Source organism: Astatotilapia calliptera, chromosome 7 (genome assembly GCF_900246225.1).
Source record: "Astatotilapia calliptera chromosome 7, fAstCal1.2, whole genome shotgun sequence".
NCBI classification, from domain to species: Eukaryota; Metazoa; Chordata; class Actinopteri; order Cichliformes; family Cichlidae; genus Astatotilapia; species Astatotilapia calliptera.
The window spans coordinates 31,470,025-31,480,427 of record NC_039308.1 but is presented as its reverse complement, the minus strand read 5'-3'; the positions used below and the strand labels follow the sequence as shown (position 1 = coordinate 31,480,427).

Sequence of the window (10,403 nt, the reverse complement as noted above, 5' to 3'; positions counted from 1 at the left end):
GATGAAAGTGATTCCTCAGACAATCCAGGGATTTTTAGAGGTTTAGTCGACTTGATGGCATCAATTGATCACGACTTGAGGCCATATTTACTCTCTTTCTCCATCCCTCTCTCTTTCTCTCTTTAGCCCACCCCCCCAATCAGTTTACAGTTGTTGTTTTCAATAGTTATTTTTCATTCATTCAAAAAAAAAAAAAAAAAAAATCTGTTCATGTTCATTTTTACAAATCTATACAAATGGCCAGAATATGGTTGTTCATTTTTACAAATCTATACAAATGGCCAGAATATGGTTGTTCATTTTAAATTTAAATTAAAATTGTGTTGTTTGATGTACTCATTAAATGGGTCATTTTAGTTGATATCATAAAAATTGCCCCCCCTGAGATTTTTTTCAGGAGCCGCCACTGAGCTCCATACAGCAATGTTACGACTTAGATTATATCTTATAACTCATAACTCTTATGTTAGCTCCCCTCAGTAGCATACTGTCTGATATATTCCACGGCTGCAATAATTCTTTAAGTGTTATTTTTTCCTTGGTATTCTAATTTCACCGAAGTTTACAAAACTCAACAAACTTAATATTACTTACCGGGACATTTATTCTGTCCTCATTTTCTTTCACCGAAAAATTGTTTCCTGCAGTGCCATCTTTCGTGCTTGGCTCTCCTACCTTTGCTAACGTGATGCACATAGCGCAGAAGCCGATGCTACATTCATTTACACTCGGATATCTGAGCTTCACCGTTAAAACATAATTGTACATTTGATATTTGATTGAATTTTATTGTTTTGCCTTTGGGGTGGCACCTGGGGTGGCCAGTCTGGTTGGGGGGGTGGCCTGTGCCCCCCCAGGCCACCCCGCTGGACATGCCACTGACTGGAAACACCACAGATTATATTGTAACTTAATAGCTCTGTAGAACAAATGATATAAAGATTGTAGTGTCAGGGTACTTCTTAAGAAGTAATTGTAACCCGGGTTAAAAAGATGCATAAATAGTAAAAGATAAGTGAAATCTGAGAATATAAATATCAAAGAGTTCATTTATTTAAATTTTCTTGTATATTTAAAAAGGTAAAAGTTCATGTAAAATGATTAAAAACATGTTTGCATTGTTTAAAACAAGTTCTTTCTTTTCTTGTGAATTGTTTGTGAGAACTGTAATTTCCTACGGGGATAAGGTCTGTGAAGGTAACACAGGGTGGAGAAGGAAAAGGGAAAAAGAGACGAGAGCGCGAGAAGAGAGGGCGGTGGTGCGTGAGTTACACGGAGCATCCGGAGAAGTTAGCTTGTTTTTATGTACTAAGAGTAAGTGTGTTTTGACTTTTCGGAGAGATAAGTCACAGTGTCGGTAAGCTAGTGACATAACACGTAAAGTTTCAGCGTGAGTCTGCTGGACTGTGTGCTTTGTTTCTTGTGGCTGTGCGCACGTATTAAGTTAAAGTGAGGCTAACCCAGCCGTTCGCTAATAAGGACTACTGTAGGCTGCCTTTCGCTATAGTTGTGGAACGTAACAAGCTGCAGAGGATCGTTACCGAACTGGATAACGACGGACACACCCCAGATAGTCACTCTGAGTGCCCGCGTCACTCAGAGTACCTCTGGCAACGTGGGAAGCTAAAACAGGTAGCTTGTGGAGCACGTGGAGATCACGGACCTTCCTCATCTTTGTGCTACTGCATTCAGAGCGGAGTGTTTCTGAAGGAGCTGAGGACAACTTGTTGCCTGGATTAAGCTGGTGGGGATTGCACGTTTCACAAGGTACTGAGTTTATTTATTTATTTTTTGCTCGTTGAGTGAAGAACTTCCGGTTGGGAGATCGTTTTGGATTTATACTGGATCAATACAGGCCTGCAACGTAGGGTTTATCTCTGCCGGCTTTAGGTTTAGTTTGGGGACTATAATTGTTTTATCACTGGTGGTTTACACTGTATGTGTGGAGATTCTGTGTACAGTGGGTAAATTGCTGTGTGTGTTTGTTGGTTTGCCTGAATACTGAAATCTGCCATTTTATTATTTTCTTGTTTTCATTGTTTGGTAAATTAAAGGAGGGTTGCAATGCTCTACTTTACATGGTGTATGACATGATTTACTGCACTATAGACACTAGTGTTAATTTTTGCGTGTAGTGCTACTGTTAAGGAATAAGCTTCATTGATCCCAGAAACAAAAGAGAAGTTAACTTAAAAATATCGTACGAGAGTACACTAGAAAAAGAACCCAAAGCCCATTTATTTAATGGTATTGAGTAAATGAGGGCTACATAATATTGCACTATTGATGATCGCATGCAGGTGGCATAAACTAAATAGCAGAGGTGGGACCAAGTCATTGTTTTGCAAGTCTCAAGTAAGTCTCAAGTCTTTATCCTCAAGTCTCAAGTCAAGTCTCAAGTAATGTCAGGCAAGTCAGAGTCGAGTCTCAAGTCACTGGTGTAAAAGTCCGAGTCAAGTCACAAGTCTGAAACTTTGAATTTCAAGTCCTTTCGAGTCTTTAAAAAAAAAAAAAACGAAAAAATAATGTTGCAGTTATATGCTAAATGTAAATATTAGACCATGTAATTTTTAAATCTGTGTTTTTCTCAACACATGACAAAATAGTGAACTTAGAAAATATACACAAATTGTGAAATTGCACCTCTTTAAAATGCAGCTCAATTAAACCTAGCTCCAAGAATAATTTTCACCGACAGTTCTGAGATAAGCTGCATGTTATTCTTGGATGCGGTTGTAGGACCAGCTTTAAAATCGCATGACAAAAATATCATACACATTAAAAAAAACTGTATCACCAACGTAGCCTGGACAACATTTGCTAGTTAGATGAAGTCAGCTATCTCATCTTAGCATATTTATATGCATATTTATAATTATACGGTTCTTGGAGTGAGTGCATACACTCATGAAGTTTAGTAACTTCAGGTCACTGCAACAAGCCCAGGTACAGTTTACCGACGGATGGGTGCAGGACCTTGAAATGCACCGTGTAGAACGAAAGACCATCGTACGTATCATAAGTTTACCAGTCTCACAAATTGTCGTCATAAATACACATTCCTTAACCGTTTATTAATAGGACCTTTGAGCTCAACGGTAATTAATTAGTAGTGGAAATAATTTCTGGTAGCGTTACAGAAATGTAGCAGTGACAACAATATTGTATGCTGTAATCACCGCGCGGATAGGAGGCGGCTGGCTTGACCGCGGCTCACAAATGACGGCTCACTTTACCGCAGTCTGTAATCGCACTGGGCAATTAGTGATACAAAAAACCTGTTTTATCCTGTGAATAAAAGTATATGTTTTTGTCAATGTACCATAATAACAGAAGCGAAACGCAATATTGTGTCAGGACAATTTACTATTTATGCACAATAAACAAAGGAGCATAGCGCCACAATTTCTGTTCAGCGCCAGACTTGCTTGTAACCTATATCACTAATTATGTTATGAAAATGACGTATTAACTACTAAAAAACACTGACCTTCGTGTAAATGCTTGGAGCAGACTAACCTGTGAGCTGGAGTGTTCTGGGACGTTATATTTGGTCTTTGAATGGCTGCAATCCAGTCGCGTCTTTGTTACTTCGGAAACATGGCTCGAACAATTTCTCTTCAATGATGTAATCCGATAACAACCGATCTCTTTACCCGTCGGCTTCCCGTGGCTGTCATGCGACCGGCTATTGCAGTTAATAATACAACGGCTTCTTGACATTTTTGTGTTTCTTTTTATCGCTGTGTAACTGATTTTAATTGAAAGCCTGCGTGCGCTAGTACCGCTTGCCACGAGTTCCCAGAATCCTTTGCGGTTCTACCCGTGAATGACGTCACATTTTCAATCTCTATATAATATGCATGTTAAATTTTATATTTGGGGTAAAATATCAAGTCTTTTCAAGTAAACCGGTTCAAGTCCAATTCAAGTCCCAAGTCATTGGTGTAAAAGTCCAAGTCAAGTCACAAGTCTTAGAACATTTTTTCAAGTCAAGTCTAAAGTCATAAAATTAATGACTCGAGTCTGACTCGAGTCCAAGTCATGTGACTCGAGTCCACACCTCTGCTAAATAGTGTTCTTTTAATCGCACGTTTACTAAGGTTTTACATCACATAAGTAATTTTCACAATCATTCTACTTTAAAAGATTTCAAGACAGAGCTTATTATTCTCTGAACTTCCTTGTTTGCTGAACGGCAGGTAAAGTGCATCTTTTTGTTTGTTTGCTTTTGTGTGTTTGTGTTTTCTCTAATGGACCTCAGATGACGGTTTGCTTAAATTTGGGTCTCAAAGAATCTTTTCTGTCTGTACTCCCCACCCCTCTTCTTCTATTGCTCAGGTTGAAGCAGAATTTGCCCGTCTTACATCTGTTGACCTGAAAGGGTTCCTTTTTGCTGTGCTTGACCATTATGGAGAGGTTCGTGGAGCTGTACAAAATCAAGAGTGGCATAGGAGGGCTATAGGCTCATAAAATGCTTCGGTGATGATGTAAGTGTTCAACTGCGAAATCTAATCCTTTGTTTAAGTTTTAGGTTATCCAGTTCAACTGATGAACTCATTGAAAGAAAGCTGATAAGTAAAGTCTGTCATCATATTTCACAACTGGACATTTAGTGTGGTAACTTTTACAGAATCTGTGTGTATTGGTGGTAGGTTGGATATCATATTCTACTTGAATGTCCTGATAAGCCTGATTCAAAATCTCCAATGATAATCATATATTGATGGAATTATGTATCAAAAAGCTGTGAATTTGGAGCTGTCTACATGCTTCATAAACACTGTTTAAAAAGTGTTTTTGTTTTCTTTTTGACTTTGACCAGAGCCCTACACAAAGGAAGAGGACAGAGGACCTCATTTTCTAAAGGAAGATCCCTCACACACTTTCAAGACTGTGAAGGTTAGCATTGTTTCTTTTAGTAAATTCAATAATGACAGCACCACAGTGGATTTTAAATTAAACACGTGGCATCTATAAAACAATAGATGCCACATGATAACATGTGTACTTCTTCCTCACCAAATGTATTATTACAAGATCTTTGACACTGGAGATGGTCTGGGTTTCAGAGAAACTAACTGGCAAACTAGCATTGATATTATTACTGTCTTGTGTTTATTCATGTCTTCACCAGGGTCTTTGACATTTCGCTGCTGTACTGTTCACTTCAGCTTTACGTTTGATTTCTCACATTGTAAATGGTAAATGGCCTGTATTTATATAGCGCTTTACTAGTCCCTAAGGACCCCAAAGCGCTTTACATATCCAGTCATCCACCAATTCACACACACATTCACACACTGGTGATGGCAAGCTACATTGTAGCCACAGCCACCCTGGGGCGCACTGACAGAGGCGAGGCTGCCAGACACTGGCGCCACCGCCACCTCTGACCACCACCAGTAGGCAACGGGTGAAGTGTCTTGCCCAAGGACACAATGACTGAAACTGTCGGAGCCGGGGCTCGAACCGACAACCTTCCGATTATAAGACGAACTGTCAACTCTTGAGCCATGATTCAGTCATCCACCCATGTGTGTGAATGACTGAATGTGTAAAGTGCTTTGGATTTTGTTTGAAGACATGCTCAGTTATTTATGAACATGGTCTTTGTTTAAAGCAAGAAATTGATCTGTAACATGGGGGTGCATATCTCATTCTGAAAAAACTAATAATTAACCAAAACAACTAATAAGTGTTACCCAAAGCCAATCACCATCATCCAAGGCATCAGTATGGCTCTTCTTTGGAAAGACATGAATTCTTAAGCACAAGGGATATTGTGTAATTGTAATTGTGTAATTTTATTTTATTTTTTGTCTTTGAACCCTTTTATAGCCGACAGTTATTGAAGACACGTTTTCTAAAAGGATGAAAGTTGGCATTGTGATGGTGAAAGAAGAAGACATCTTCGATGTGTTGGTTGTCCTTGAGGCAGCAGTAATCCTGTCTAATCTGAGGGATGTCTCAAGTGCCATTTCCATGCTGATGGGCCTTCTTTTTGCCCTCAACATAGACTATCCAAAGGAACTTAAGGGCATCTTTGAAGTCATTCAGAATGTCCTAATGAACATTGGTGGAAGGCAGTGCATCTCAGTAGTGCATGGTCTAAGAAACAGACTCTTGGGTAGTGACACCGCCACAGCCTTAAAATTCAGGGAAATGAAGGAGGCATTTGAGGGCCGCATTTCGAGCAGCCTGTCACTACCCGATCCGTACCGGAAACCCGATCGGCACCCCGCATGCGCGAAAGGTGTCTACTTCCGGTCAAAGCATTTTACGATAGCTACAGGTATCTGTTAAGATGTTAAGAATAACAAGTATCTCTTAAAATGTTTCCGATAATGAAACATTTAATATAATGTAGACAAAAACAAAAAAATAAAAAGATAGTGACAGATCGGGACTCCCGATCCTTACTGCGCATGTGCAAAGTCGGACCGTACAAATCGGGCCTACCCGATCCGTACCGCGCATGTGCAAGGGTTTTCTTCTTCTGTTCGTTTAATGGCAGTGTACTCCCCAGTGTACGAGGATACCGCCACCTGCTGACTGAGCGAATGAACCCTATTGTAAACTGAATTAGCGTCATTACAAACGTGTGTTAAATTTGATTTAGTGATAATCGAGTGTGTTTACAGTGGGGCAAAAAAGTATTTAGTCAGCCACCGATTGTGCAAGTTCCCCCACCTAAAATGATGACAGAGGTCAGTAATTTGCACCAGAGGTACACTTCAACTGTGAGAGACAGAATGTGGAAAAAAAAAATCCATGAATTCACATGGTAGGATTTGTAAAGAATTTATTCGTAAATCAGGGTGGAAAATAAGTATTTGGTCAATAACAAAAATACAACTCAATACTTTGTAACATAACCTTTGTTGGCAATAACAGAGGTCAAACGTTTACTATAGGTCTTTACCAGGGCCCTATTTCAGGAAGCCGGTTTAGAAAACTCAGAGTGAAAAACGATACTCAGGGTTGAGTAACCCCGAACTGTCCAACTCGGAATATTCGGTTTCAGAAAGGCTGATAACAATTAGTTCAGTCAACGCGGAGTTGCTTTAACACCAAGTTAAGCGCGCGCACGAGGATACATAAAGCCCTGATTAGTGGAGCACAGATTAAGCGAGTCACCATGGAGACGGAGGGAAAGAAGGCGCGGTCAATGTATTTTACAGCGCTTGAGGCCGAAATTCTGATGGCAGCATATGCCGATAACATGCAAATTGCGCGGAAAAAAAGTAACACAGCCTCAGCTGCAAAAGAAAGGGAGCATGCATGGCAAAACAAAGCCGACAGAGTCAATGCGTGAGTGTTAATTTAAACATTGATCTAGGGATTTCCACCCATTTAACGCGTTATTTTATTTTATTTTATTTTGTATTTCATACATTTTATTTCGTGATGTGATGTGAGCGCAGGTGCAACCCAACAGGCCCCAAACGTTCCTGGCAGCAAGTAAAAATGAAATATAAAAATATAGTCCAAACAGGTAAGGTGTAATTGTATCATGAGCCATAGTGCTTGGTCTGTTTGTCCGATGTAAATCAATTGCAGTTAGAGGCTACATTAATTTTCTGTCTGTAAGCACTTATTGAAATTATCTGAGCACATTACAAGTACATATTTGCTTACTCTGTATGCTCAAATGTGACCCGTTATAGCCAACAGAAAAAAAAGGCCCGAAAAACAGGTGGGGGTCCTCCACCACCACCACTCACAGAGCCTGGCCACTTGGCTTCCACATTTGTGATAATGTTGGCAGCATCACATATGATCTTCACAGTGCAGAGAACACAAATTAGCATCCATTACTATAATGAAATAATTTGTTAGTTTGAAATGCTACAGGGAACCATGTACCTGTACATTAATGCTGTGGAAAGACTTCCTGTTCACATAGTCTCCTTCATTTACTGAAGGAGCAATGATTGGAATGTGAGTGCCATCTATACAGCCAATCACGCCTGGGAACCGTGAATATAAATGTAAGATTTAAGTAGTAGTTCAAGTATCACCACATCATGAATTAAGTTTTGTTCATTCTGATACCTGCAATTTTGTGGAATCCCTCTTTGATAAATCTTGTGGGTCTATGACCGGGGAACACCACAAACGAGTACAGGAGACGTTTCAGTGCAACTGTAACATTCCTGACTGCCCGACAGACGGTAGCCTTGGAAACGTGCTCAGCGTCATCAATATTATACAGAAAGCTCCCGTTTGCAAAAAACCGAAGTGCAATACAAATAATATGTACAGAACTGAGAGAATGTCCGCGATGTGTCACATGAGCAATATCAGGCCTGAGGATGTTATTCAAATAAATTATAGATTGTGCTGAAAAACGGTAACGTTCACACAGGAAATCATCAGGAAATGATAAAATGTCCAAACGCGCTCTAATCACTCTCTCCCGGCGGAGAGCTCTGCGGAGAATTTGGGCTTCAACATCTACTGGCTCTTCAAGGAAGGGACACGCCATGTCTGACACTTCCTACAGTCAGGTTTCCGACAAAGAGGCGGAGAACGTCAGGGTTAGTTGAAGTAAACCTGCTAGGGGGCAGGTTAGCTTCACGGAGTGTGTCGTCATAGTAACTCACTCAGAATTAATCTAAACTCGCTTTGTGAAACCGAAAACCCAGAGTTTTCGTTAACTCAGGGTATACTTACTCAGAGTTTGCACTAAACCGGCTTCCTGAAATAGGGCCCAGGTTTGCACACACAGTAGCTGGTATTTTGGCCCATTCCTCCATGCAGATCTTCTCGAGAGCAGTGATGTTTTGGGGCTGTCGCCGAGCAACACGGACTTTCAACTCCCGCCACAGATTTTCTATGGGGTTGAGGTCTGGAGACTGGCTAGGCCACTCCAGGACTTTCAAATGCTTCTTACGGAGCCACTCCTTTGTTGCCCGGACGGTGTGTTTTGGATCATTGTCATGTTGGAAGACCCAGCCTCGTTTCATCTTCAAAGTTCTCACTGATGGAAGGAGGTTTTGGCTCAAAATCTCACGATACATGGCCCCATTCATTCTGTCCTTAACACGGATCAGTCGTCCTGTCCCCTTGGCAGAAAAACAGCCCCATAGCATGATGTTTCCACCCCCATGCTTCACAGTAGGTATGGTGTTCTTGGGATGCAACTCAGTATTCTTCTTCCTCCAAACACGACGAGTTGAGTTTATACCAAAAAGTTCTACTTTGGTTTCATCTGACCACATGACATTCTCCCAATCCTCTGCTGTATCATCCATGTGCTCTCTGGCAAACTTCAGACGGGCCTGGACATGCACTGGCTTCAGCAGCGGAACACGTCTGGCACTGCGGGATTTGATTCCCTGCCGTTGTAGTGTGTTACTGATGGTGACCTTTGTTACTTTGGTCCCAGCTCTCTGCAGGTCATTCACCAGGTCCCCCCGTGTGGTTCTGGGATCTTTGCTCACCGTTCTCATGATCATTTTGACCCCACGGGATGAGATCTTGCGTGGAGCCCCAGATCGAGGGAGATTATCAGTGGTCTTGTATGTCTTCCATTTTCTGATGATTGCTCCCACAGTTGATTTTTTCACACCAAGCTGCTTGCCTATTGTAGATTCACTCTTCCCAGTCTGGTGCAGGTTTACAATACTTTTCCTGGTGTCCTTCGAAAGCTCTTTGGTCTTGGCCATGGCGGAGTTTGGAGTCTGACTGTTTGAGGCTGTGGACAGGTGTCTTTTATACAGATGATGAGTTCAAACAGGTGCCATTCATACAGGTAACGAGTGGGGGACAGAAAAGCTTCTTACAGGTCTGTGAGAGCCAGAGATTTTCCTTGTTTGAGGTGACCAAATACTTATTTTCCACCCTAATTACGAATAAATTCTTTACAAATCCTACCATGTGAATTCATGGATTTTTTTTTTTTTTCACATTCTGTCTCTCACAGTTGAAGTGTACCTAGGGTTGCCAACTCCCTGAAAAATAAATAAGGGACACCTCGTGGCCAGGGCCGGGCAACCCAGTTCACCCTTCCCAGTGTGGTGAATTTTGTAGCTCTTTTTTTTGTGTGTGAAATTATTTTTTAACCATTTGACTTGAATTTGATTGTGATATGACCATATGGGAAACAAATGATCATTTAGCCGTTTATTTTTAGCTCAAAATGACAACATTAACACAGTAAAACAGGTCTCTTTCTTAAACAGAAGCCTGTCATGCTTAACTTTTGAGAATATGAGTAAATCTTTCTTTAAAAGAACTCTGTCCTGCTTAACTTAAAATTATATAAATTAATATAAAACAATAGAACAAAAATATTCTTGTAACAGTGCACATTTAGTGCATTTAGTACAATTGGCTTCAGCTGAGGTATTATTTCAGTTTTTCTAAAGCTAATCAGCTGCTCCTGTTTGTAAACC

The 10,403-nt window shown here is 40.7% G+C and overlaps 1 long non-coding RNA gene across 1 annotated transcript; it reads left to right on the top strand.

Annotated features, from left to right (window-relative positions):
• Window positions 1-1,142: 1,142 nt before the first annotated feature.
• Window positions 1,143-6,158, top strand: LOC113027359 (uncharacterized). The gene is made up of 4 exons (XR_003273030.1): window positions 1,143-1,767; window positions 4,342-4,490; window positions 4,826-4,902; window positions 5,842-6,158. It is a non-coding gene; the product is annotated as an uncharacterized LOC113027359 (long non-coding RNA).
• The last annotated feature ends 4,245 nt before the right edge of the window (window positions 6,159-10,403 follow it).